The 26113-nt window shown below is 69.9% G+C and overlaps 15 pseudogenes; all 15 read right to left on the bottom strand.

Annotated features, from left to right (window-relative positions):
- Nucleotides 1–295: 295 nt before the first annotated feature.
- Nucleotides 296–415, bottom strand: LOC148757977 (5S ribosomal RNA; annotated as a pseudogene).
- Nucleotides 416–2450: 2035 nt separating this feature from the next.
- Nucleotides 2451–2570, bottom strand: LOC148757976 (5S ribosomal RNA; annotated as a pseudogene).
- A 1338-nt stretch (nucleotides 2571–3908) lies between these two features.
- On the bottom strand, nucleotides 3909–4028 carry LOC148757975 (5S ribosomal RNA; annotated as a pseudogene).
- A 2045-nt stretch (nucleotides 4029–6073) lies between these two features.
- Nucleotides 6074–6193, bottom strand: LOC148757974 (5S ribosomal RNA; annotated as a pseudogene).
- Nucleotides 6194–7528: 1335 nt separating this feature from the next.
- On the bottom strand, nucleotides 7529–7648 carry LOC148757973 (5S ribosomal RNA; annotated as a pseudogene).
- Nucleotides 7649–9683: 2035 nt separating this feature from the next.
- Nucleotides 9684–9803, bottom strand: LOC148757972 (5S ribosomal RNA; annotated as a pseudogene).
- Nucleotides 9804–11138: 1335 nt separating this feature from the next.
- On the bottom strand, nucleotides 11139–11258 carry LOC148757971 (5S ribosomal RNA; annotated as a pseudogene).
- Nucleotides 11259–13293: 2035 nt separating this feature from the next.
- LOC148757970 (5S ribosomal RNA) lies at nucleotides 13294–13413 on the bottom strand (annotated as a pseudogene).
- Nucleotides 13414–14748: 1335 nt separating this feature from the next.
- On the bottom strand, nucleotides 14749–14868 carry LOC148757969 (5S ribosomal RNA; annotated as a pseudogene).
- A 2035-nt stretch (nucleotides 14869–16903) lies between these two features.
- On the bottom strand, nucleotides 16904–17023 carry LOC148757968 (5S ribosomal RNA; annotated as a pseudogene).
- Nucleotides 17024–18358: 1335 nt separating this feature from the next.
- On the bottom strand, nucleotides 18359–18478 carry LOC148757967 (5S ribosomal RNA; annotated as a pseudogene).
- A 2037-nt stretch (nucleotides 18479–20515) lies between these two features.
- On the bottom strand, nucleotides 20516–20635 carry LOC148757966 (5S ribosomal RNA; annotated as a pseudogene).
- A 1335-nt stretch (nucleotides 20636–21970) lies between these two features.
- LOC148757965 (5S ribosomal RNA) lies at nucleotides 21971–22090 on the bottom strand (annotated as a pseudogene).
- Nucleotides 22091–24125: 2035 nt separating this feature from the next.
- LOC148757964 (5S ribosomal RNA) lies at nucleotides 24126–24245 on the bottom strand (annotated as a pseudogene).
- Nucleotides 24246–25597: 1352 nt separating this feature from the next.
- Nucleotides 25598–25717, bottom strand: LOC148757963 (5S ribosomal RNA; annotated as a pseudogene).
- Nucleotides 25718–26113: the final 396 nt, after the last annotated feature.

The raw sequence follows: 26113 nt of genomic DNA, 5'->3' as shown, positions 1-26113 counted from the left end.
GTGGTGGCGGCGGGGGCCAGGGCAGCGCTGGTGGCGGCGGCGGCGGTGGCGACCGCCGCTGGGCCAAGGGATCCGGATGACGGCCTGCGGGACCGAAGAGGACGAAGAAGAGGGTGTGGGGGGGAGCACTGGCCGACGGGCCTGGTGTGCCGCCGGGGCTGCCAGCTTGTAGTGCCGGGTGGCTGACCGGCCTCTGGCCAGGGGGACCTTCGGCTGGCTGGGCGGCTGCAGAGGGGCAAGGGGCGGCAGGGGTTCGGAGGGAGCCACGCCGGGGCGGCGATGCAAAAGGAGAGGCGAGCAAAAGCCTACAGGTGTTCCCAGGTGGTCTCCCACCCAAGTACTAACCAGGCCCGACCCTGCTTAGCTTCCGAGTTCAGACGAGATCTGGCGCGTTCAGGGCGGTATGGCCTTAGGCGCTGGACCCGGCTCCCGGCGCTCCAAGAGCCTGCTCCCGACCTGCCTCCTGAGCGCGCGCCATGCTGCTGGGCCGCTCGGGTGGCGAGCATGTCTGCCTGAGCGCCTCCCGCCCGCTCCCCGCCTCCTCCGGACGCCGCTGGTGTGGGCGACGGGCTACTCCTGGCACACAGCGAGGCCCCTTCGCGCCCCCCCAGTGGCTCCACGGGCCTCGGTCACTTCCCTGACTGTGACAGATATCTGGGCGCCCGGGCATCCTGGGACTCCCCAGGCCCCGAACGGCTTTTACCCCGGGCCCCTACCCCAACCCCTCTCATCCCCCATCCCAGCCCCACAACCGCACAGCCCCCCTTGCTGCTGGACTGCCCCCACCTCTCAGGGCCACCGAGGGGGGCGCAGGGTCCTCTCAGTCCCCTCCGGCCCTAGGGACGTGCAACCCAGGCCCTGGCCCTGGCCGGCCCCACCCACTGGCCCAAAGCCAGGGAGAGCCACCCGCGCCACCAGGGTGCAGGAGCTCCGGTCTGCAGCCACCCTTCGTCACAAGCCTTCAGTCTGGGCCCTCGCCCCTCGTCAGCACCCGGAGTCCCGCCCGACCTCCGGTCCCTTCAGTGGCTACACGTCACGTCTCCTGACCCGGGGAGGTGAGAGAGGCCAGAGACGGAGCAAGAGAGTGGCGGAGAGAGACAGACGGGGACTGGGGACAGACTCCCAGAGAGCAGTTTGAGGCTCTGGGCCTCGCGTGGAGGGGTGCTGCGTGGGGGCTGCATGGTCATCAGCTGTGACCGCTTGGCCATCAGCTGTTGCCAGTTGGCCATGGGCCCCCGGAGGTGCTGCGTTGGCCAAGCTAGGAAGCGCGGGTGGTGGACTGCAAATTGCAGAGGGGCGCGGATTGCAGTGGGCCGGCTTGGTGGGTCGACGGTCGGTGTGTCGGTGGGTTGGCAGAGAAACGGCCGACCGGTTGGGGATCGGGCGGCTCCGGCCTGCCGTGTCTCCAAGCCAGCCGCCCGTGAGAAATGGTGCTCTCAGCCCCCTATCCGTGGCTCCGTTGGTGTTCCTTCTTGGCCTCACCATATCCTGCGTTCTTGTGCGGGGACGGGGACTAGAGTCCCCGCAGGACAGGGACCGACAGACAGAACGGGAGGAGGCGTAAGAGGGAGCGAGATGGAAATATACACGTATATGTACACGTATGTATCCCGACATACAGAGAGACATGGACAGAGACAGAAAAAGGGGGCTGGCTCGCGGGAGAGAGCTCCTGAGCGAGAGGCAGAGCCCAACAGGCACGTCACAGAGCCAGAGAGACGTGGGGGGGCCGGGGGGGAGGGACGCACAGGCGGGCACATGGACTGGGACAGACTCGCTGAGGCTGTGTTGAAGTGGCAGCCTCTCCACCGGAGTGTGGTCGTGCCCGGGGCTGGGCTCCACTACAGAGGCAGTGCCCGGGTATTGGCAGTCACCCTTGAAGGCCCCGGGCCAGGCCGGAGGGCCAGTGGGCTCCGAGCCCCGCCCAGGGACCCCCCCCAAGGGAGGAGAGTGGCAGCCCACAGGCACCCTGGTTGTGAGGGTTGTGTGCCTGCGTGCCTGCACTTCCCCTTGTGGTGGTCTCTCCTGGAGTCCAAGGGCGTGCGGTGTGTTTGGGTGCTGCTCCCTCTGTCCCCTGGTTTGACCCGGCACTTTGTGCCCTGTGTGTTGGGGCCACCACGAACGGCGGGAAGGGAGGGCTCCTGGCTCTTGTGGGCGATGGGAGGGGGCGTGCGGGGGTGTGGGTAGAGGTGCCTGCCGGCGGAGACACAGGCTTGGATAACTGCTGCAGGCTGACGGCCTGCCTCAGCGAAGAGGACTAAGAAGAGGGTGTGGGGTGGAGCCCTGGCCGACGGGCCTGGTGTGCGGCCGGGGCTGCCAGCTTGTAGTGCCGGGTGGCTGACCGGCCTCTGGCCAGGGGGACCTTCGGCTGGCTGGGCGGCTTCAGAGGGGCAAGGGGCGGCAGGGGTTCGGAGGGAGCCACGCCGGGGCGGCGGCGCAAAAGGAGAGGCAAGCAAAAGCCTACAGGTATTCCCAGGCGGTCTCCCATCCAAGTACTAACCAGGCCCCTCCCTGCTTAGCTCCCGAATTCAGAGGAGATCGGGCGCGTTCAGGGTGGTATAGCCGTCGACGCTGGGACCTGGCTCCCCGCGCCCCAAGAGCCTGCTCCCGGACTGCCTCGTGAGCGCGCGCCATGCAGATGCTCCGCTCTGGTGGCGAACATCGACCCGCTGGCCGGCTCCGCCGTCACCGCGTCCCCGTCCAGTCCGGCTCCCCGCCTCCTCCGAATGCCCCTGGCGTGGGCGGCGGGCCACTCCTGGCCCGCAGCGAGGCCACTTCGCGCCACCGGAGGTTCCATGGGACACTGCCATTTCCCTGATGGTGCCAGAAGTCGTGGAACTCTGGCATCCTGGGATTCCCCAGGACCCAGACCGGCATACACCCCGCCCCCCTACCGCCACCAGGTTTACCCCCAACCGCACCCCCAAGACTGGTGGAGGCCTGCACCAGCAGGCAGCCCTGGGCCTGGGAGTTGTGGGAGAACCCCGCGGCGGCGGCGGCGGCGGCGGCGGCGTCCGCGGCGGAGGCAGGGGAGGGTGGCGATGTAGGCAATGGCAACCGCGTGGATGGCTCCAGGGCGGCGATGGCGGCGGCGACAATGGGGGCTTTGACGGTGGGCACTGGGGAGCGGGGAGCGCTGGCGGCGGCGGCGGTGGCGGGAGAGGGCGTGAGGGCGGTGCTGGCGCGGAGGCCGGGAGAGCAGAGGCCGGAGATTGAGGTAGTACGGCAAGGCCGGCGGCTGGGGTGGGGGCGGGGGAGAGGGCGGTGCTGGAGGCGGGGATGGGGAGAGGGGTGATGGCGGCGGCGGCAGCGGGGAGAGCAGAGGAGGCTGAATGAGGGAGTATGGCGTTGGCGGCGGCGGGGTCGCGGACTGGGGCGAGTGCAGCGCTGGCGGAGGGGGTGGGGAGCGTGGTGATGGCGGCGGCGGCGGCGGCGGCGCAGAAGCGGGGGCTGATCATGAGCAGCGCTGGCGGCGGCGGCGGCGAGGGAGGGTTGCGAGGTCGGCAATGGCGTCGGCGGCGGCGTTGTGTCGGCGGGGGCAGGGGGGAGGGCAGCGCTGGTGGGGGGTGTGGGAAACGCGGTGATGGCGGGGGCTTTGGTGGTGGCGGCGGGGGCCAGGGCAGCGCTGGTGGCGGCGGCGGCGGCGGCGGCGGCGGCGGTGGCGACCGCCGCTGGGCCAAGGGATCCGGATGACGGCCTGCGGGACCGAAGAGGACGAAGAAGAGGGTGTGGGGGGGAGCACTGGCCGACGGGCCTGGTGTGCCGCCGGGGCTGCCAGCTTGTAGTGCCGGGTGGCTGACCGGCCTCTGGCCAGGGGGACCTTCGGCTGGCTGGGCGGCTGCAGAGGGGCAAGGGGCGGCAGGGGTTCGGAGGGAGCCACGCCGGGGCGGCGATGCAAAAGGAGAGGCGAGCAAAAGCCTACAGGTGTTCCCAGGTGGTCTCCCACCCAAGTACTAACCAGGCCCGACCCTGCTTAGCTTCCGAGTTCAGACGAGATCTGGCGCGTTCAGGGCGGTATGGCCTTAGGCGCTGGACCCGGCTCCCGGCGCTCCAAGAGCCTGCTCCCGACCTGCCTCCTGAGCGCGCGCCATGCTGCTGGGCCGCTCGGGTGGCGAGCATGTCTGCCTGAGCGCCTCCCGCCCGCTCCCCGCCTCCTCCGGACGCCGCTGGTGTGGGCGACGGGCTACTCCTGGCACACAGCGAGGCCCCTTCGCGCCCCCCCAGTGGCTCCACGGGCCTCGGTCACTTCCCTGACTGTGACAGATATCTGGGCGCCCGGGCATCCTGGGACTCCCCAGGCCCCGAACGGCTTTTACCCCGGGCCCCTACCCCAACCCCTCTCATCCCCCATCCCAGCCCCACAACCGCACAGCCCCCCTTGCTGCTGGACTGCCCCCACCTCTCAGGGCCACCGAGGGGGGCGCAGGGTCCTCTCAGTCCCCTCCGGCCCTAGGGACGTGCAACCCAGGCCCTGGCCCTGGCCGGCCCCACCCACTGGCCCAAAGCCAGGGAGAGCCACCCGCGCCACCAGGGTGCAGGAGCTCCGGTCTGCAGCCACCCTTCGTCACAAGCCTTCAGTCTGGGCCCTCGCCCCTCGTCAGCACCCGGAGTCCCGCCCGACCTCCGGTCCCTTCAGTGGCTACACGTCACGTCTCCTGACCCGGGGAGGTGAGAGAGGCCAGAGACGGAGCAAGAGAGTGGCGGAGAGAGACAGACGGGGACTGGGGACAGACTCCCAGAGAGCAGTTTGAGGCTCTGGGCCTCGCGTGGAGGGGTGCTGCGTGGGGGCTGCATGGTCATCAGCTGTGACCGCTTGGCCATCAGCTGTTGCCAGTTGGCCATGGGCCCCCGGAGGTGCTGCGTTGGCCAAGCTAGGAAGCGCGGGTGGTGGACTGCAAATTGCAGAGGGGCGCGGATTGCAGTGGGCCGGCTTGGTGGGTCGACGGTCGGTGTGTCGGTGGGTTGGCAGAGAAACGGCCGACCGGTTGGGGATCGGGCGGCTCCGGCCTGCCGTGTCTCCAAGCCAGCCGCCCGTGAGAAATGGTGCTCTCAGCCCCCTATCCGTGGCTCCGTTGGTGTTCCTTCTTGGCCTCACCATATCCTGCGTTCTTGTGCGGGGACGGGGACTAGAGTCCCCGCAGGACAGGGACCGACAGACAGAACGGGAGGAGGCGTAAGAGGGAGCGAGATGGAAATATACACGTATATGTACACGTATGTATCCCGACATACAGAGAGACATGGACAGAGACAGAAAAAGGGGGCTGGCTCGCGGGAGAGAGCTCCTGAGCGAGAGGCAGAGCTCAACAGAGGCAGAGCCAAGCGTCACAGAGCCAGAGAGACGTGGGGGGGCCGGGGGGGAGGGACGCACAGGCGGGCACATGGACTGGGACAGACTCGCTGAGGCTGTGTTGAAGTGGCAGCCTCTCCACCGGAGTGTGGTCGTGCCCGGGGCTGGGCTCCACTACAGAGGCAGTGCCCGGGTATTGGCAGTCACCCTTGAAGGCCCCGGGCCAGGCCGGAGGGCCAGTGGGCTCCGAGCCCCGCCCAGGGACCCCCCCCAAGGGAGGAGAGTGGCAGCCCACAGGCACCCTGGTTGTGAGGGTTGTGTGCCTGCGTGCCTGCACTTCCCCTTGTGGTGGTCTCTCCTGGAGTCCAAGGGCGTGCGGTGTGTTTGGGTGCTGCTCCCTCTGTCCCCTGGTTTGACCCGGCTCTTTGTGCCCTGTGTGTTGGGGCCACCACGAACGGCGGGAAGGGAGGGCTCCTGGCTCTTGTGGGCGATGGGAGGGGGCGTGCGGGGGTGTGGGTAGAGGTGCCTGCCGGCGGAGACACAGGCTTGGATAACTGCTGCAGGCTGACGGCCTGCCTCAGTGAAGAGGACTAAGAAGAGGGTGTGGGGTGGAGCCCTGGCCGACGGGCCTGGTGTGCGGCCGGGGCTGCCAGCTTGTAGTGCCGGGTGGCTGACCGGCCTCTGGCCAGGGGGACCTTCGGCTGGCTGGGCGGCTTCAGAGGGGCAAGGGGCGGCAGGGGTTCGGAGGGAGCCACGCCGGGGCGGCGGCGCAAAAGGAGAGGCAAGCAAAAGCCTACAGGTATTCCCAGGCGGTCTCCCATCCAAGTACTAACCAGGCCCCTCCCTGCTTAGCTCCCGAATTCAGAGGAGATCGGGCGCGTTCAGGGTGGTATAGCCGTCGACGCTGGGACCTGGCTCCCCGCGCCCCAAGAGCCTGCTCCCGGACTGCCTCGTGAGCGCGCGCCATGCAGATGCTCCGCTCTGGTGGCGAACATCGACCCGCTGGCCGGCTCCGCCGTCACCGCGTCCCCGTCCAGTCCGGCTCCCCGCCTCCTCCGAATGCCCCTGGCGTGGGCGGCGGGCCACTCCTGGCCCGCAGCGAGGCCACTTCGCGCCACCGGAGGTTCCATGGGACACTGCCATTTCCCTGATGGTGCCAGAAGTCGTGGAACTCTGGCATCCTGGGATTCCCCAGGACCCAGACCGGCATACACCCCGCCCCCCTACCGCCACCAGGTTTACCCCCAACCGCACCCCCAAGACTGGTGGAGGCCTGCACCAGCAGGCAGCCCTGGGCCTGGGAGTTGTGGGAGAACCCCGCGGCGGCGGCGGCGGCGGCGGCGTCCGCGGCGGAGGCAGGGGAGGGTGGCGATGTAGGCAATGGCAACCGCGTGGATGGCTCCAGGGCGGCGATGGCGGCGGCGACAATGGGGGCTTTGACGGTGGGCACTGGGGAGCGGGGAGCGCTGGCGGCGGCGGCGGTGGCGGGAGAGGGCGTGAGGGCGGTGCTGGCGCGGAGGCCGGGAGAGCAGAGGCCGGAGATTGAGGTAGTACGGCAAGGCCGGCGGCTGGGGTGGGGGCGGGGGAGAGGGCGGTGCTGGAGGCGGGGATGGGGAGAGGGGTGATGGCGGCGGCGGCAGCGGGGAGAGCAGAGGAGGCTGAATGAGGGAGTATGGCGTTGGCGGCGGCGGGGTCGCGGACTGGGGCGAGTGCAGCGCTGGCGGAGGGGGTGGGGAGCGTGGTGATGGCGGCGGCGGCGGCGGCGGCGCAGAAGCGGGGGCTGATCATGAGCAGCGCTGGCGGCGGCGGCGGCGAGGGAGGGTTGCGAGGTCGGCAATGGCGTCGGCGGCGGCGTTGTGTCGGCGGGGGCAGGGGGGAGGGCAGCGCTGGTGGGGGGTGTGGGAAACGCGGTGATGGCGGGGGCTTTGGTGGTGGCGGCGGGGGCCAGGGCAGCGCTGGTGGCGGCGGCGGCGGCGGCGGCGGCGGCGGTGGCGACCGCCGCTGGGCCAAGGGATCCGGATGACGGCCTGCGGGACCGAAGAGGACGAAGAAGAGGGTGTGGGGGGGAGCACTGGCCGACGGGCCTGGTGTGCCGCCGGGGCTGCCAGCTTGTAGTGCCGGGTGGCTGACCGGCCTCTGGCCAGGGGGACCTTCGGCTGGCTGGGCGGCTGCAGAGGGGCAAGGGGCGGCAGGGGTTCGGAGGGAGCCACGCCGGGGCGGCGATGCAAAAGGAGAGGCGAGCAAAAGCCTACAGGTGTTCCCAGGTGGTCTCCCACCCAAGTACTAACCAGGCCCGACCCTGCTTAGCTTCCGAGTTCAGACGAGATCTGGCGCGTTCAGGGCGGTATGGCCTTAGGCGCTGGACCCGGCTCCCGGCGCTCCAAGAGCCTGCTCCCGACCTGCCTCCTGAGCGCGCGCCATGCTGCTGGGCCGCTCGGGTGGCGAGCATGTCTGCCTGAGCGCCTCCCGCCCGCTCCCCGCCTCCTCCGGACGCCGCTGGTGTGGGCGACGGGCTACTCCTGGCACACAGCGAGGCCCCTTCGCGCCCCCCCAGTGGCTCCACGGGCCTCGGTCACTTCCCTGACTGTGACAGATATCTGGGCGCCCGGGCATCCTGGGACTCCCCAGGCCCCGAACGGCTTTTACCCCGGGCCCCTACCCCAACCCCTCTCATCCCCCATCCCAGCCCCACAACCGCACAGCCCCCCTTGCTGCTGGACTGCCCCCACCTCTCAGGGCCACCGAGGGGGGCGCAGGGTCCTCTCAGTCCCCTCCGGCCCTAGGGACGTGCAACCCAGGCCCTGGCCCTGGCCGGCCCCACCCACTGGCCCAAAGCCAGGGAGAGCCACCCGCGCCACCAGGGTGCAGGAGCTCCGGTCTGCAGCCACCCTTCGTCACAAGCCTTCAGTCTGGGCCCTCGCCCCTCGTCAGCACCCGGAGTCCCGCCCGACCTCCGGTCCCTTCAGTGGCTACACGTCACGTCTCCTGACCCGGGGAGGTGAGAGAGGCCAGAGACGGAGCAAGAGAGTGGCGGAGAGAGACAGACGGGGACTGGGGACAGACTCCCAGAGAGCAGTTTGAGGCTCTGGGCCTCGCGTGGAGGGGTGCTGCGTGGGGGCTGCATGGTCATCAGCTGTGACCGCTTGGCCATCAGCTGTTGCCAGTTGGCCATGGGCCCCCGGAGGTGCTGCGTTGGCCAAGCTAGGAAGCGCGGGTGGTGGACTGCAAATTGCAGAGGGGCGCGGATTGCAGTGGGCCGGCTTGGTGGGTCGACGGTCGGTGTGTCGGTGGGTTGGCAGAGAAACGGCCGACCGGTTGGGGATCGGGCGGCTCCGGCCTGCCGTGTCTCCAAGCCAGCCGCCCGTGAGAAATGGTGCTCTCAGCCCCCTATCCGTGGCTCCGTTGGTGTTCCTTCTTGGCCTCACCATATCCTGCGTTCTTGTGCGGGGACGGGGACTAGAGTCCCCGCAGGACAGGGACCGACAGACAGAACGGGAGGAGGCGTAAGAGGGAGCGAGATGGAAATATACACGTATATGTACACGTATGTATCCCGACATACAGAGAGACATGGACAGAGACAGAAAAAGGGGGCTGGCTCGCGGGAGAGAGCTCCTGAGCGAGAGGCAGAGCCCAACAGGCACGTCACAGAGCCAGAGAGACGTGGGGGGGCCGGGGGGGAGGGACGCACAGGCGGGCACATGGACTGGGACAGACTCGCTGAGGCTGTGTTGAAGTGGCAGCCTCTCCACCGGAGTGTGGTCGTGCCCGGGGCTGGGCTCCACTACAGAGGCAGTGCCCGGGTATTGGCAGTCACCCTTGAAGGCCCCGGGCCAGGCCGGAGGGCCAGTGGGCTCCGAGCCCCGCCCAGGGACCCCCCCCAAGGGAGGAGAGTGGCAGCCCACAGGCACCCTGGTTGTGAGGGTTGTGTGCCTGCGTGCCTGCACTTCCCCTTGTGGTGGTCTCTCCTGGAGTCCAAGGGCGTGCGGTGTGTTTGGGTGCTGCTCCCTCTGTCCCCTGGTTTGACCCGGCACTTTGTGCCCTGTGTGTTGGGGCCACCACGAACGGCGGGAAGGGAGGGCTCCTGGCTCTTGTGGGCGATGGGAGGGGGCGTGCGGGGGTGTGGGTAGAGGTGCCTGCCGGCGGAGACACAGGCTTGGATAACTGCTGCAGGCTGACGGCCTGCCTCAGCGAAGAGGACTAAGAAGAGGGTGTGGGGTGGAGCCCTGGCCGACGGGCCTGGTGTGCGGCCGGGGCTGCCAGCTTGTAGTGCCGGGTGGCTGACCGGCCTCTGGCCAGGGGGACCTTCGGCTGGCTGGGCGGCTTCAGAGGGGCAAGGGGCGGCAGGGGTTCGGAGGGAGCCACGCCGGGGCGGCGGCGCAAAAGGAGAGGCAAGCAAAAGCCTACAGGTATTCCCAGGCGGTCTCCCATCCAAGTACTAACCAGGCCCCTCCCTGCTTAGCTCCCGAATTCAGAGGAGATCGGGCGCGTTCAGGGTGGTATAGCCGTCGACGCTGGGACCTGGCTCCCCGCGCCCCAAGAGCCTGCTCCCGGACTGCCTCGTGAGCGCGCGCCATGCAGATGCTCCGCTCTGGTGGCGAACATCGACCCGCTGGCCGGCTCCGCCGTCACCGCGTCCCCGTCCAGTCCGGCTCCCCGCCTCCTCCGAATGCCCCTGGCGTGGGCGGCGGGCCACTCCTGGCCCGCAGCGAGGCCACTTCGCGCCACCGGAGGTTCCATGGGACACTGCCATTTCCCTGATGGTGCCAGAAGTCGTGGAACTCTGGCATCCTGGGATTCCCCAGGACCCAGACCGGCATACACCCCGCCCCCCTACCGCCACCAGGTTTACCCCCAACCGCACCCCCAAGACTGGTGGAGGCCTGCACCAGCAGGCAGCCCTGGGCCTGGGAGTTGTGGGAGAACCCCGCGGCGGCGGCGGCGGCGGCGGCGGCGTCCGCGGCGGAGGCAGGGGAGGGTGGCGATGTAGGCAATGGCAACCGCGTGGATGGCTCCAGGGCGGCGATGGCGGCGGCGACAATGGGGGCTTTGACGGTGGGCACTGGGGAGCGGGGAGCGCTGGCGGCGGCGGCGGTGGCGGGAGAGGGCGTGAGGGCGGTGCTGGCGCGGAGGCCGGGAGAGCAGAGGCCGGAGATTGAGGTAGTACGGCAAGGCCGGCGGCTGGGGTGGGGGCGGGGGAGAGGGCGGTGCTGGAGGCGGGGATGGGGAGAGGGGTGATGGCGGCGGCGGCAGCGGGGAGAGCAGAGGAGGCTGAATGAGGGAGTATGGCGTTGGCGGCGGCGGGGTCGCGGACTGGGGCGAGTGCAGCGCTGGCGGAGGGGGTGGGGAGCGTGGTGATGGCGGCGGCGGCGGCGGCGGCGCAGAAGCGGGGGCTGATCATGAGCAGCGCTGGCGGCGGCGGCGGCGAGGGAGGGTTGCGAGGTCGGCAATGGCGTCGGCGGCGGCGTTGTGTCGGCGGGGGCAGGGGGGAGGGCAGCGCTGGTGGGGGGTGTGGGAAACGCGGTGATGGCGGGGGCTTTGGTGGTGGCGGCGGGGGCCAGGGCAGCGCTGGTGGCGGCGGCGGCGGCGGCGGCGGCGGTGGCGACCGCCGCTGGGCCAAGGGATCCGGATGACGGCCTGCGGGACCGAAGAGGACGAAGAAGAGGGTGTGGGGGGGAGCACTGGCCGACGGGCCTGGTGTGCCGCCGGGGCTGCCAGCTTGTAGTGCCGGGTGGCTGACCGGCCTCTGGCCAGGGGGACCTTCGGCTGGCTGGGCGGCTGCAGAGGGGCAAGGGGCGGCAGGGGTTCGGAGGGAGCCACGCCGGGGCGGCGATGCAAAAGGAGAGGCGAGCAAAAGCCTACAGGTGTTCCCAGGTGGTCTCCCACCCAAGTACTAACCAGGCCCGACCCTGCTTAGCTTCCGAGTTCAGACGAGATCTGGCGCGTTCAGGGCGGTATGGCCTTAGGCGCTGGACCCGGCTCCCGGCGCTCCAAGAGCCTGCTCCCGACCTGCCTCCTGAGCGCGCGCCATGCTGCTGGGCCGCTCGGGTGGCGAGCATGTCTGCCTGAGCGCCTCCCGCCCGCTCCCCGCCTCCTCCGGACGCCGCTGGTGTGGGCGACGGGCTACTCCTGGCACACAGCGAGGCCCCTTCGCGCCCCCCCAGTGGCTCCACGGGCCTCGGTCACTTCCCTGACTGTGACAGATATCTGGGCGCCCGGGCATCCTGGGACTCCCCAGGCCCCGAACGGCTTTTACCCCGGGCCCCTACCCCAACCCCTCTCATCCCCCATCCCAGCCCCACAACCGCACAGCCCCCCTTGCTGCTGGACTGCCCCCACCTCTCAGGGCCACCGAGGGGGGCGCAGGGTCCTCTCAGTCCCCTCCGGCCCTAGGGACGTGCAACCCAGGCCCTGGCCCTGGCCGGCCCCACCCACTGGCCCAAAGCCAGGGAGAGCCACCCGCGCCACCAGGGTGCAGGAGCTCCGGTCTGCAGCCACCCTTCGTCACAAGCCTTCAGTCTGGGCCCTCGCCCCTCGTCAGCACCCGGAGTCCCGCCCGACCTCCGGTCCCTTCAGTGGCTACACGTCACGTCTCCTGACCCGGGGAGGTGAGAGAGGCCAGAGACGGAGCAAGAGAGTGGCGGAGAGAGACAGACGGGGACTGGGGACAGACTCCCAGAGAGCAGTTTGAGGCTCTGGGCCTCGCGTGGAGGGGTGCTGCGTGGGGGCTGCATGGTCATCAGCTGTGACCGCTTGGCCATCAGCTGTTGCCAGTTGGCCATGGGCCCCCGGAGGTGCTGCGTTGGCCAAGCTAGGAAGCGCGGGTGGTGGACTGCAAATTGCAGAGGGGCGCGGATTGCAGTGGGCCGGCTTGGTGGGTCGACGGTCGGTGTGTCGGTGGGTTGGCAGAGAAACGGCCGACCGGTTGGGGATCGGGCGGCTCCGGCCTGCCGTGTCTCCAAGCCAGCCGCCCATGAGAAATGGTGCTCTCAGCCCCCTATCCGTGGCTCCGTTGGTGTTCCTTCTTGGCCTCACCATATCCTGCGTTCTTGTGCGGGGACGGGGACTAGAGTCCCCGCAGGACAGGGACCGACAGACAGAACGGGAGGAGGCGTAAGAGGGAGCGAGATGGAAATATACACGTATATGTACACGTATGTATCCCGACATACAGAGAGACATGGACAGAGACAGAAAAAGGGGGCTGGCTCGCGGGAGAGAGCTCCTGAGCGAGAGGCAGAGCCCAACAGGCACGTCACAGAGCCAGAGAGACGTGGGGGGGCCGGGGGGGAGGGACGCACAGGCGGGCACATGGACTGGGACAGACTCGCTGAGGCTGTGTTGAAGTGGCAGCCTCTCCACCGGAGTGTGGTCGTGCCCGGGGCTGGGCTCCACTACAGAGGCAGTGCCCGGGTATTGGCAGTCACCCTTGAAGGCCCCGGGCCAGGCCGGAGGGCCAGTGGGCTCCGAGCCCCGCCCAGGGACCCCCCCCAAGGGAGGAGAGTGGCAGCCCACAGGCACCCTGGTTGTGAGGGTTGTGTGCCTGCGTGCCTGCACTTCCCCTTGTGGTGGTCTCTCCTGGAGTCCAAGGGCGTGCGGTGTGTTTGGGTGCTGCTCCCTCTGTCCCCTGGTTTGACCCGGCTCTTTGTGCCCTGTGTGTTGGGGCCACCACGAACGGCGGGAAGGGAGGGCTCCTGGCTCTTGTGGGCGATGGGAGGGGGCGTGCGGGGGTGTGGGTAGAGGTGCCTGCCGGCGGAGACACAGGCTTGGATAACTGCTGCAGGCTGACGGCCTGCCTCAGCGAAGAGGACTAAGAAGAGGGTGTGGGGTGGAGCCCTGGCCGACGGGCCTGGTGTGCGGCCGGGGCTGCCAGCTTGTAGTGCCGGGTGGCTGACCGGCCTCTGGCCAGGGGGACCTTCGGCTGGCTGGGCGGCTTCAGAGGGGCAAGGGGCGGCAGGGGTTCGGAGGGAGCCACGCCGGGGCGGCGGCGCAAAAGGAGAGGCAAGCAAAAGCCTACAGGTATTCCCAGGCGGTCTCCCATCCAAGTACTAACCAGGCCCCTCCCTGCTTAGCTCCCGAATTCAGAGGAGATCGGGCGCGTTCAGGGTGGTATAGCCGTCGACGCTGGGACCTGGCTCCCCGCGCCCCAAGAGCCTGCTCCCGGACTGCCTCGTGAGCGCGCGCCATGCAGATGCTCCGCTCTGGTGGCGAACATCGACCCGCTGGCCGGCTCCGCCGTCACCGCGTCCCCGTCCAGTCCGGCTCCCCGCCTCCTCCGAATGCCCCTGGCGTGGGCGGCGGGCCACTCCTGGCCCGCAGCGAGGCCACTTCGCGCCACCGGAGGTTCCATGGGACACTGCCATTTCCCTGATGGTGCCAGAAGTCGTGGAACTCTGGCATCCTGGGATTCCCCAGGACCCAGACCGGCATACACCCCGCCCCCCTACCGCCACCAGGTTTACCCCCAACCGCACCCCCAAGACTGGTGGAGGCCTGCACCAGCAGGCAGCCCTGGGCCTGGGAGTTGTGGGAGAACCCCGCGGCGGCGGCGGCGGCGGCGGCGTCCGCGGCGGAGGCAGGGGAGGGTGGCGATGTAGGCAATGGCAACCGCGTGGATGGCTCCAGGGCGGCGATGGCGGCGGCGACAATGGGGGCTTTGACGGTGGGCACTGGGGAGCGGGGAGCGCTGGCGGCGGCGGCGGTGGCGGGAGAGGGCGTGAGGGCGGTGCTGGCGCGGAGGCCGGGAGAGCAGAGGCCGGAGATTGAGGTAGTACGGCAAGGCCGGCGGCTGGGGTGGGGGCGGGGGAGAGGGCGGTGCTGGAGGCGGGGATGGGGAGAGGGGTGATGGCGGCGGCGGCAGCGGGGAGAGCAGAGGAGGCTGAATGAGGGAGTATGGCGTTGGCGGCGGCGGGGTCGCGGACTGGGGCGAGTGCAGCGCTGGCGGAGGGGGTGGGGAGCGTGGTGATGGCGGCGGCGGCGGCGGCGGCGCAGAAGCGGGGGCTGATCATGAGCAGCGCTGGCGGCGGCGGCGGCGAGGGAGGGTTGCGAGGTCGGCAATGGCGTCGGCGGCGGCGTTGTGTCGGCGGGGGCAGGGGGGAGGGCAGCGCTGGTGGGGGGTGTGGGAAACGCGGTGATGGCGGGGGCTTTGGTGGTGGCGGCGGGGGCCAGGGCAGCGCTGGTGGCGGCGGCGGCGGCGGCGGCGGCGGCGGTGGCGACCGCCGCTGGGCCAAGGGATCCGGATGACGGCCTGCGGGACCGAAGAGGACGAAGAAGAGGGTGTGGGGGGGAGCACTGGCCGACGGGCCTGGTGTGCCGCCGGGGCTGCCAGCTTGTAGTGCCGGGTGGCTGACCGGCCTCTGGCCAGGGGGACCTTCGGCTGGCTGGGCGGCTGCAGAGGGGCAAGGGGCGGCAGGGGTTCGGAGGGAGCCACGCCGGGGCGGCGATGCAAAAGGAGAGGCGAGCAAAAGCCTACAGGTGTTCCCAGGTGGTCTCCCACCCAAGTACTAACCAGGCCCGACCCTGCTTAGCTTCCGAGTTCAGACGAGATCTGGCGCGTTCAGGGCGGTATGGCCTTAGGCGCTGGACCCGGCTCCCGGCGCTCCAAGAGCCTGCTCCCGACCTGCCTCCTGAGCGCGCGCCATGCTGCTGGGCCGCTCGGGTGGCGAGCATGTCTGCCTGAGCGCCTCCCGCCCGCTCCCCGCCTCCTCCGGACGCCGCTGGTGTGGGCGACGGGCTACTCCTGGCACACAGCGAGGCCCCTTCGCGCCCCCCCAGTGGCTCCACGGGCCTCGGTCACTTCCCTGACTGTGACAGATATCTGGGCGCCCGGGCATCCTGGGACTCCCCAGGCCCCGAACGGCTTTTACCCCGGGCCCCTACCCCAACCCCTCTCATCCCCCATCCCAGCCCCACAACCGCACAGCCCCCCTTGCTGCTGGACTGCCCCCACCTCTCAGGGCCACCGAGGGGGGCGCAGGGTCCTCTCAGTCCCCTCCGGCCCTAGGGACGTGCAACCCAGGCCCTGGCCCTGGCCGGCCCCACCCACTGGCCCAAAGCCAGGGAGAGCCACCCGCGCCACCAGGGTGCAGGAGCTCCGGTCTGCAGCCACCCTTCGTCACAAGCCTTCAGTCTGGGCCCTCGCCCCTCGTCAGCACCCGGAGTCCCGCCCGACCTCCGGTCCCTTCAGTGGCTACACGTCACGTCTCCTGACCCGGGGAGGTGAGAGAGGCCAGAGACGGAGCAAGAGAGTGGCGGAGAGAGACAGACGGGGACTGGGGACAGACTCCCAGAGAGCAGTTTGAGGCTCTGGGCCTCGCGTGGAGGGGTGCTGCGTGGGGGCTGCATGGTCATCAGCTGTGACCGCTTGGCCATCAGCTGTTGCCAGTTGGCCATGGGCCCCCGGAGGTGCTGCGTTGGCCAAGCTAGGAAGCGCGGGTGGTGGACTGCAAATTGCAGAGGGGCGCGGATTGCAGTGGGCCGGCTTGGTGGGTCGACGGTCGGTGTGTCGGTGGGTTGGCAGAGAAACGGCCGACCGGTTGGGGATCGGGCGGCTCCGGCCTGCCGTGTCTCCAAGCCAGCCGCCCGTGAGAAATGGTGCTCTCAGCCCCCTATCCGTGGCTCCGTTGGTGTTCCTTCTTGGCCTCACCATATCCTGCGTTCTTGTGCGGGGACGGGGACTAGAGTCCCCGCAGGACAGGGACCGACAGACAGAACGGGAGGAGGCGTAAGAGGGAGCGAGATGGAAATATACACGTATATGTACACGTATGTATCCCGACATACAGAGAGACATGGACAGAGACAGAAAAAGGGGGCTGGCTCGCGGGAGAGAGCTCCTGAGCGAGAGGCAGAGCCCAACAGGCACGTCACAGAGCCAGAGAGACGTGGGGGGGCCGGGGGGGAGGGACGCACAGGCGGGCACATGGACTGGGACAGACTCGCTGAGGCTGTGTTGAAGTGGCAGCCTCTCCACCGGAGTGTGGTCGTGCCCGGGGCTGGGCTCCACTACAGAGGCAGTGCCCGGGTATTGGCAGTCACCCTTGAAGGCCCCGGGCCAGGCCGGAGGGCCAGTGGGCTCCGAGCCCCGCCCAGGGACCCCCCCCAAGGGAGGAGAGTGGCAGCCCACAGGCACCCTGGTTGTGAGGGTTGTGTGCCTGCGTGCCTGCACTTCCCCTTGTGGTGGTCTCTCCTGGAGTCCAAGGGCGTGCGGTGTGTTTGGGTGCTGCTCCCTCTGTCCCCTGGTTTGACCCGGCTCTTTGTGCCCTGTGTGTTGGGGCCACCACGAACGGCGGGAAGGGAGGGCTCCTGGCTCTTGTGGGCGATGGGAGGGGGCGTGCGGGGGTGTGGGTAGAGGTGCCTGCCGGCGGAGACACAGGCTTGGATAACTGCTGCAGGCTGACGGCCTGCCTCAGCGAAGAGGACTAAGAAGAGGGTGTGGGGTGGAGCCCTGGCCGACGGGCCTGGTGTGCGGCCGGGGCTGCCAGCTTGTAGTGCCGGGTGGCTGACCGGCCTCTGGCCAGGGGGACCTTCGGCTGGCTGGGCGGCTTCAGAGGGGCAAGGGGCGGCAGGGGTTCGGAGGGAGCCACGCCGGGGCGGCGGCGCAAAAGGAGAGGCAAGCAAAAGCCTACAGGTATTCCCAGGCGGTCTCCCATCCAAGTACTAACCAGGCCCCTCCCTGCTTAGCTCCCGAATTCAGAGGAGATCGGGCGCGTTCAGGGTGGTATAGCCGTCGACGCTGGGACCTGGCTCCCCGCGCCCCAAGAGCCTGCTCCCGGACTGCCTCGTGAGCGCGCGCCATGCAGATGCTCCGCTCTGGTGGCGAACATCGACCCGCTGGCCGGCTCCGCCGTCACCGCGTCCCCGTCCAGTCCGGCTCCCCGCCTCCTCCGAATGCCCCTGGCGTGGGCGGCGGGCCACTCCTGGCCCGCAGCGAGGCCACTTCGCGCCACCGGAGGTTCCATGGGACACTGCCATTTCCCTGATGGTGCCAGAAGTCGTGGAACTCTGGCATCCTGGGATTCCCCAGGACCCAGACCGGCATACACCCCGCCCCCCTACCGCCACCAGGTTTACCCCCAACCGCACCCCCAAGACTGGTGGAGGCCTGCACCAGCAGGCAGCCCTGGGCCTGGGAGTTGTGGGAGAACCCCGCGGCGGCGGCGGCGGCGGCGGCGTCCGCGGCGGAGGCAGGGGAGGGTGGCGATGTAGGCAATGGCAACCGCGTGGATGGCTCCAGGGCGGCGATGGCGGCGGCGACAATGGGGGCTTTGACGGTGGGCACTGGGGAGCGGGGAGCGCTGGCGGCGGCGGCGGTGGCGGGAGAGGGCGTGAGGGCGGTGCTGGCGCGGAGGCCGGGAGAGCAGAGGCCGGAGATTGAGGTAGTACGGCAAGGCCGGCGGCTGGGGTGGGGGCGGGGGAGAGGGCGGTGCTGGAGGCGGGGATGGGGAGAGGGGTGATGGCGGCGGCGGCAGCGGGGAGAGCAGAGGAGGCTGAATGAGGGAGTATGGCGTTGGCGGCGGCGGGGTCGCGGACTGGGGCGAGTGCAGCGCTGGCGGAGGGGGTGGGGAGCGTGGTGATGGCGGCGGCGGCGGCGGCGGCGCAGAAGCGGGGGCTGATCATGAGCAGCGCTGGCGGCGGCGGCGGCGAGGGAGGGTTGCGAGGTCGGCAATGGCGTCGGCGGCGGCGTTGTGTCGGCGGGGGCAGGGGGGAGGGCAGCGCTGGTGGGGGGTGTGGGAAACGCGGTGATGGCGGGGGCTTTGGTGGTGGCGGCGGGGGCCAGGGCAGCGCTGGTGGCGGCGGCGGCGGCGGCGGCGGCGGCGGTGGCGACCGCCGCTGGGCCAAGGGATCCGGATGACGGCCTGCGGGACCGAAGAGGACGAAGAAGAGGGTGTGGGGGGGAGCACTGGCCGACGGGCCTGGTGTGCCGCCGGGGCTGCCAGCTTGTAGTGCCGGGTGGCTGACCGGCCTCTGGCCAGGGGGACCTTCGGCTGGCTGGGCGGCTGCAGAGGGGCAAGGGGCGGCAGGGGTTCGGAGGGAGCCACGCCGGGGCGGCGATGCAAAAGGAGAGGCGAGCAAAAGCCTACAGGTGTTCCCAGGTGGTCTCCCACCCAAGTACTAACCAGGCCCGACCCTGCTTAGCTTCCGAGTTCAGACGAGATCTGGCGCGTTCAGGGCGGTATGGCCTTAGGCGCTGGACCCGGCTCCCGGCGCTCCAAGAGCCTGCTCCCGACCTGCCTCCTGAGCGCGCGCCATGCTGCTGGGCCGCTCGGGTGGCGAGCATGTCTGCCTGAGCGCCTCCCGCCCGCTCCCCGCCTCCTCCGGACGCCGCTGGTGTGGGCGACGGGCTACTCCTGGCACACAGCGAGGCCCCTTCGCGCCCCCCCAGTGGCTCCACGGGCCTCGGTCACTTCCCTGACTGTGACAGATATCTGGGCGCCCGGGCATCCTGGGACTCCCCAGGCCCCGAACGGCTTTTACCCCGGGCCCCTACCCCAACCCCTCTCATCCCCCATCCCAGCCCCACAACCGCACAGCCCCCCTTGCTGCTGGACTGCCCCCACCTCTCAGGGCCACCGAGGGGGGCGCAGGGTCCTCTCAGTCCCCTCCGGCCCTAGGGACGTGCAACCCAGGCCCTGGCCCTGGCCGGCCCCACCCACTGGCCCAAAGCCAGGGAGAGCCACCCGCGCCACCAGGGTGCAGGAGCTCCGGTCTGCAGCCACCCTTCGTCACAAGCCTTCAGTCTGGGCCCTCGCCCCTCGTCAGCACCCGGAGTCCCGCCCGACCTCCGGTCCCTTCAGTGGCTACACGTCACGTCTCCTGACCCGGGGAGGTGAGAGAGGCCAGAGACGGAGCAAGAGAGTGGCGGAGAGAGACAGACGGGGACTGGGGACAGACTCCCAGAGAGCAGTTTGAGGCTCTGGGCCTCGCGTGGAGGGGTGCTGCGTGGGGGCTGCATGGTCATCAGCTGTGACCGCTTGGCCATCAGCTGTTGCCAGTTGGCCATGGGCCCCCGGAGGTGCTGCGTTGGCCAAGCTAGGAAGCGCGGGTGGTGGACTGCAAATTGCAGAGGGGCGCGGATTGCAGTGGGCCGGCTTGGTGGGTCGACGGTCGGTGTGTCGGTGGGTTGGCAGAGAAACGGCCGACCGGTTGGGGATCGGGCGGCTCCGGCCTGCCGTGTCTCCAAGCCAGCCGCCCGTGAGAAATGGTGCTCTCAGCCCCCTATCCGTGGCTCCGTTGGTGTTCCTTCTTGGCCTCACCATATCCTGCGTTCTTGTGCGGGGACGGGGACTAGAGTCCCCGCAGGACAGGGACCGACAGACAGAACGGGAGGAGGCGTAAGAGGGAGCGAGATGGAAATATACACGTATATGTACACGTATGTATCCCGACATACAGAGAGACATGGACAGAGACAGAAAAAGGGGGCTGGCTCGCGGGAGAGAGCTCCTGAGCGAGAGGCAGAGCCCAACAGGCACGTCACAGAGCCAGAGAGACGTGGGGGGGCCGGGGGGGAGGGACGCACAGGCGGGCACATGGACTGGGACAGACTCGCTGAGGCTGTGTTGAAGTGGCAGCCTCTCCACCGGAGTGTGGTCGTGCCCGGGGCTGGGCTCCACTACAGAGGCAGTGCCCGGGTATTGGCAGTCACCCTTGAAGGCCCCGGGCCAGGCCGGAGGGCCAGTGGGCTCCGAGCCCCGCCCAGGGACCCCCCCCAAAAGGGAGGAGAGTGGCAGCCCACAGGCACCCTGGTTGTGAGGGTTGTGTGCCTGCGTGCCTGCACTTCCCCTTGTGGTGGTCTCTCCTGGAGTCCAAGGGCGTGCGGTGTGTTTGGGTGCTGCTCCCTCTGTCCCCTGGTTTGACCCGGCTCTTTGTGCCCTGTGTGTTGGGGCCACCACGAACGGCGGGAAGGGAGGGCTCCTGGCTCTTGTGGGCGATGGGAGGGGGCGTGCGGGGGTGTGGGTAGAGGTGCCTGCCGGCGGAGACACAGGCTTGGATAACTGCTGCAGGCTGACGGCCTGCCTCAGCGAAGAGGACTAAGAAGAGGGTGTGGGGTGGAGCCCTGGCCGACGGGCCTGGTGTGCGGCCGGGGCTGCCAGCTTGTAGTGCCGGGTGGCTGACCGGCCTCTGGCCAGGGGGACCTTCGGCTGGCTGGGCGGCTTCAGAGGGGCAAGGGGCGGCAGGGGTTCGGAGGGAGCCACGCCGGGGCGGCGGCGCAAAAGGAGAGGCAAGCAAAAGCCTACAGGTATTCCCAGGCGGTCTCCCATCCAAGTACTAACCAGGCCCCTCCCTGCTTAGCTCCCGAATTCAGAGGAGATCGGGCGCGTTCAGGGTGGTATAGCCGTCGACGCTGGGACCTGGCTCCCCGCGCCCCAAGAGCCTGCTCCCGGACTGCCTCGTGAGCGCGCGCCATGCAGATGCTCCGCTCTGGTGGCGAACATCGACCCGCTGGCCGGCTCCGCCGTCACCGCGTCCCCGTCCAGTCCGGCTCCCCGCCTCCTCCGAATGCCCCTGGCGTGGGCGGCGGGCCACTCCTGGCCCGCAGCGAGGCCACTTCGCGCCACCGGAGGTTCCATGGGACACTGCCATTTCCCTGATGGTGCCAGAAGTCGTGGAACTCTGGCATCCTGGGATTCCCCAGGACCCAGACCGGCATACACCCCGCCCCCCTACCGCCACCAGGTTTACCCCCAACCGCACCCCCAAGACTGGTGGAGGCCTGCACCAGCAGGCAGCCCTGGGCCTGGGAGTTGTGGGAGAACCCCGCGGCGGCGGCGGCGGCGGCGGCGTCCGCGGCGGAGGCAGGGGAGGGTGGCGATGTAGGCAATGGCAACCGCGTGGATGGCTCCAGGGCGGCGATGGCGGCGGCGACAATGGGGGCTTTGACGGTGGGCACTGGGGAGCGGGGAGCGCTGGCGGCGGCGGCGGTGGCGGGAGAGGGCGTGAGGGCGGTGCTGGCGCGGAGGCCGGGAGAGCAGAGGCCGGAGATTGAGGTAGTACGGCAAGGCCGGCGGCTGGGGTGGGGGCGGGGGAGAGGGCGGTGCTGGAGGCGGGGATGGGGAGAGGGGTGATGGCGGCGGCGGCAGCGGGGAGAGCAGAGGAGGCTGAATGAGGGAGTATGGCGTTGGCGGCGGCGGGGTCGCGGACTGGGGCGAGTGCAGCGCTGGCGGAGGGGGTGGGGAGCGTGGTGATGGCGGCGGCGGCGGCGGCGGCGCAGAAGCGGGGGCTGATCATGAGCAGCGCTGGCGGCGGCGGCGGCGAGGGAGGGTTGCGAGGTCGGCAATGGCGTCGGCGGCGGCGTTGTGTCGGCGGGGGCAGGGGGGAGGGCAGCGCTGGTGGGGGGTGTGGGAAACGCGGTGATGGCGGGGGCTTTGGTGGTGGCGGCGGGGGCCAGGGCAGCGCTGGTGGCGGCGGCGGCGGCGGCGGCGGCGGCGGTGGCGACCGCCGCTGGGCCAAGGGATCCGGATGACGGCCTGCGGGACCGAAGAGGACGAAGAAGAGGGTGTGGGGGGGAGCACTGGCCGACGGGCCTGGTGTGCCGCCGGGGCTGCCAGCTTGTAGTGCCGGGTGGCTGACCGGCCTCTGGCCAGGGGGACCTTCGGCTGGCTGGGCGGCTGCAGAGGGGCAAGGGGCGGCAGGGGTTCGGAGGGAGCCACGCCGGGGCGGCGATGCAAAAGGAGAGGCGAGCAAAAGCCTACAGGTGTTCCCAGGTGGTCTCCCACCCAAGTACTAACCAGGCCCGACCCTGCTTAGCTTCCGAGTTCAGACGAGATCTGGCGCGTTCAGGGCGGTATGGCCTTAGGCGCTGGACCCGGCTCCCGGCGCTCCAAGAGCCTGCTCCCGACCTGCCTCCTGAGCGCGCGCCATGCTGCTGGGCCGCTCGGGTGGCGAGCATGTCTGCCTGAGCGCCTCCCGCCCGCTCCCCGCCTCCTCCGGACGCCGCTGGTGTGGGCGACGGGCTACTCCTGGCACACAGCGAGGCCCCTTCGCGCCCCCCCAGTGGCTCCACGGGCCTCGGTCACTTCCCTGACTGTGACAGATATCTGGGCGCCCGGGCATCCTGGGACTCCCCAGGCCCCGAACGGCTTTTACCCCGGGCCCCTACCCCAACCCCTCTCATCCCCCATCCCAGCCCCACAACCGCACAGCCCCCCTTGCTGCTGGACTGCCCCCACCTCTCAGGGCCACCGAGGGGGGCGCAGGGTCCTCTCAGTCCCCTCCGGCCCTAGGGACGTGCAACCCAGGCCCTGGCCCTGGCCGGCCCCACCCACTGGCCCAAAGCCAGGGAGAGCCACCCGCGCCACCAGGGTGCAGGAGCTCCGGTCTGCAGCCACCCTTCGTCACAAGCCTTCAGTCTGGGCCCTCGCCCCTCGTCAGCACCCGGAGTCCCGCCCGACCTCCGGTCCCTTCAGTGGCTACACGTCACGTCTCCTGACCCGGGGAGGTGAGAGAGGCCAGAGACGGAGCAAGAGAGTGGCGGAGAGAGACAGACGGGGACTGGGGACAGACTCCCAGAGAGCAGTTTGAGGCTCTGGGCCTCGCGTGGAGGGGTGCTGCGTGGGGGCTGCATGGTCATCAGCTGTGACCGCTTGGCCATCAGCTGTTGCCAGTTGGCCATGGGCCCCCGGAGGTGCTGCGTTGGCCAAGCTAGGAAGCGCGGGTGGTGGACTGCAAATTGCAGAGGGGCGCGGATTGCAGTGGGCCGGCTTGGTGGGTCGACGGTCGGTGTGTCGGTGGGTTGGCAGAGAAACGGCCGACCGGTTGGGGATCGGGCGGCTCCGGCCTGCCGTGTCTCCAAGCCAGCCGCCCGTGAGAAATGGTGCTCTCAGCCCCCTATCCGTGGCTCCGTTGGTGTTCCTTCTTGGCCTCACCATATCCTGCGTTCTTGTGCGGGGACGGGGACTAGAGTCCCCGCAGGACAGGGACCGACAGACAGAACGGGAGGAGGCGTAAGAGGGAGCGAGATGGAAATATACACGTATATGTACACGTATGTATCCCGACATACAGAGAGACATGGACAGAGACAGAAAAAGGGGGCTGGCTCGCGGGAGAGAGCTCCTGAGCGAGAGGCAGAGCCCAACAGGCACGTCACAGAGCCAGAGAGACGTGGGGGGGCCGGGGGGGAGGGACGCACAGGCGGGCACATGGACTGGGACAGACTCGCTGAGGCTGTGTTGAAGTGGCAGCCTCTCCACCGGAGTGTGGTCGTGCCCGGGGCTGGGCTCCACTACAGAGGCAGTGCCCGGGTATTGGCAGTCACCCTTGAAGGCCCCGGGCCAGGCCGGAGGGCCAGTGGGCTCCGAGCCCCGCCCAGGGACCCCCCCCAAGGGAGGAGAGTGGCAGCCCACAGGCACCCTGGTTGTGAGGGTTGTGTGCCTGCGTGCCTGCACTTCCCCTTGTGGTGGTCTCTCCTGGAGTCCAAGGGCGTGCGGTGTGTTTGGGTGCTGCTCCCTCTGTCCCCTGGTTTGACCCGGCTCTTTGTGCCCTGTGTGTTGGGGCCACCACGAACGGCGGGAAGGGAGGGCTCCTGGCTCTTGTGGGCGATGGGAGGGGGCGTGCGGGGGTGTGGGTAGAGGTGCCTGCCGGCGGAGACACAGGCTTGGATAACTGCTGCAGGCTGACGGCCTGCCTCAGCGAAGAGGACTAAGAAGAGGGTGTGGGGTGGAGCCCTGGCCGACGGGCCTGGTGTGCGGCCGGGGCTGCCAGCTTGTAGTGCCGGGTGGCTGACCGGCCTCTGGCCAGGGGGACCTTCGGCTGGCTGGGCGGCTTCAGAGGGGCAAGGGGCGGCAGGGGTTCGGAGGGAGCCACGCCGGGGCGGCGGCGCAAAAGGAGAGGCAAGCAAAAGCCTACAGGTATTCCCAGGCGGTCTCCCATCCAAGTACTAACCAGGCCCCTCCCTGCTTAGCTCCCGAATTCAGAGGAGATCGGGCGCGTTCAGGGTGGTATAGCCGTCGACGCTGGGACCTGGCTCCCCGCGCCCCAAGAGCCTGCTCCCGGACTGCCTCGTGAGCGCGCGCCATGCAGATGCTCCGCTCTGGTGGCGAACATCGACCCGCTGGCCGGCTCCGCCGTCACCGCGTCCCCGTCCAGTCCGGCTCCCCGCCTCCTCCGAATGCCCCTGGCGTGGGCGGCGGGCCACTCCTGGCCCGCAGCGAGGCCACTTCGCGCCACCGGAGGTTCCATGGGACACTGCCATTTCCCTGATGGTGCCAGAAGTCGTGGAACTCTGGCATCCTGGGATTCCCCAGGACCCAGACCGGCATACACCCCGCCCCCCTTCCGCCACCAGGTTTACCCCCAACCGCACCCCCAAGACTGGTGGAGGCCTGCACCAGCAGGCAGCCCTGGGCCTGGGAGTTGTGGGAGAACCCCGCGGCGGCGGCGGCGGCGGCGGCGGCGGCGGCGGCGGCGTCCGCGGCGGAGGCAGGGGAGGGTGGCGATGTAGGCAATGGCAACCGCGTGGATGGCTCCAGGGCGGCGATGGCGGCGGCGACAATGGGGGCTTTGACGGTGGGCACTGGGGAGCGGGGAGCGCTGGCGGCGGCGGCGGTGGCGGGAGAGGGCGTGAGGGCGGTGGTGGCGCGGAGGCCGGGAGAGCAGAGGCGGGAGATTGAGGGAGTACGGCAAGGCCGGCGGCTGGGGTGGGGGCGGGGGAGAGGGCGGTGCTGGAGGCGGGGATGGGGAGAGGGGTGATGGCGGCGGCGGCAGCGGGGAGAGCAGAGGAGGCTGAATGAGGGAGTATGGCGTTGGCGGCGGCGGGGTCGCGGACGGGGGCGAGTGCAGCGCTGGCGGAGGGGGTGGGGAGCGTGGTGATGGCGGCGGCGGCGGCGGCGGCGGCGGCGCAGAAGCGGGGGCTGATCATGAGCAGCGCTGGCGGCGGCGGCGGCGAGGGAGGGTTGCGAGGTCGGCAATGGCGTCGGCGGCGGCGTTGTGTCGGCGGGGGCAGGAGGGAGTGCAGCGCTGGCGGGGGGTGTGGGAAACGCGGTGATGGCGGGGGCTTTGGTGGTGGCGGCGGGGGCCAGGGCAGCGCTGGTGGCGGCGGCGGCGGCGGCGGCGGTGGCGACCGCCGCTGGGCCAAGGGATCCGGATGACGGCCTGCGGGACCGAAGAGGACGAAGAAGAGTGTGTGGGGGGGGGAGCACTGGCCGACGGGCCTGGTGTGCCGCCGGGGCTGCCAGCTTGTAGTGCCGGGTGGCTGACCGGCCTCTGGCCAGGGGGACCTTCGGCTGGCTGGGCGGCTGCAGAGGGGCAAGGGGCGGCAGGGGTTCGGAGGGAGCCACGCCGGGGCGGCGATGCAAAAGGAGAGGCGAGCAAAAGCCTACAGGTGTTCCCAGGTGGTCTCCCACCCAAGTACTAACCAGGCCCGACCCTGCTTAGCTTCCGAGTTCAGACGAGATCTGGCGCGTTCAGGGCGGTATGGCCTTAGGCGCTGGACCCGGCTCCCGGCGCTCCAAGAGCCTGCTCCCGACCTGCCTCCTGAGCGCGCGCCATGCTGCTGGGCCGCTCGGGTGGCGAGCATGTCTGCCTGAGCGCCTCCCGCCCGCTCCCCGCCTCCTCCGGACGCCGCTGGTGTGGGCGACGGGCTACTCCTGGCACACAGCGAGGCCCCTTCGCGCCCCCCCAGTGGCTCCACGGGCCTCGGTCACTTCCCTGACTGTGACAGATATCTGGGCGCCCGGGCATCCTGGGACTCCCCAGGCCCCGAACGGCTTTTACCCCGGGCCCCTACCCCAACCCCTCTCATCCCCCATCCCAGCCCCACAACCGCACAGCCCCCATTGCTGCTGGACTGCCCCCACCTCTCAGGGCCACCGAGGGGGGCGC

This window comes from Rhinolophus sinicus, chromosome 6, assembly GCF_057876585.1.
Source record: "Rhinolophus sinicus isolate RSI-liver-muscle chromosome 6, RSI-T2T, whole genome shotgun sequence".
In the NCBI taxonomy this organism is placed as follows: Eukaryota; Metazoa; Chordata; class Mammalia; order Chiroptera; family Rhinolophidae; genus Rhinolophus; species Rhinolophus sinicus.
Note: the sequence above shows the minus strand (reverse complement) of the source record. Positions and strands in the feature narration are given on the sequence as shown.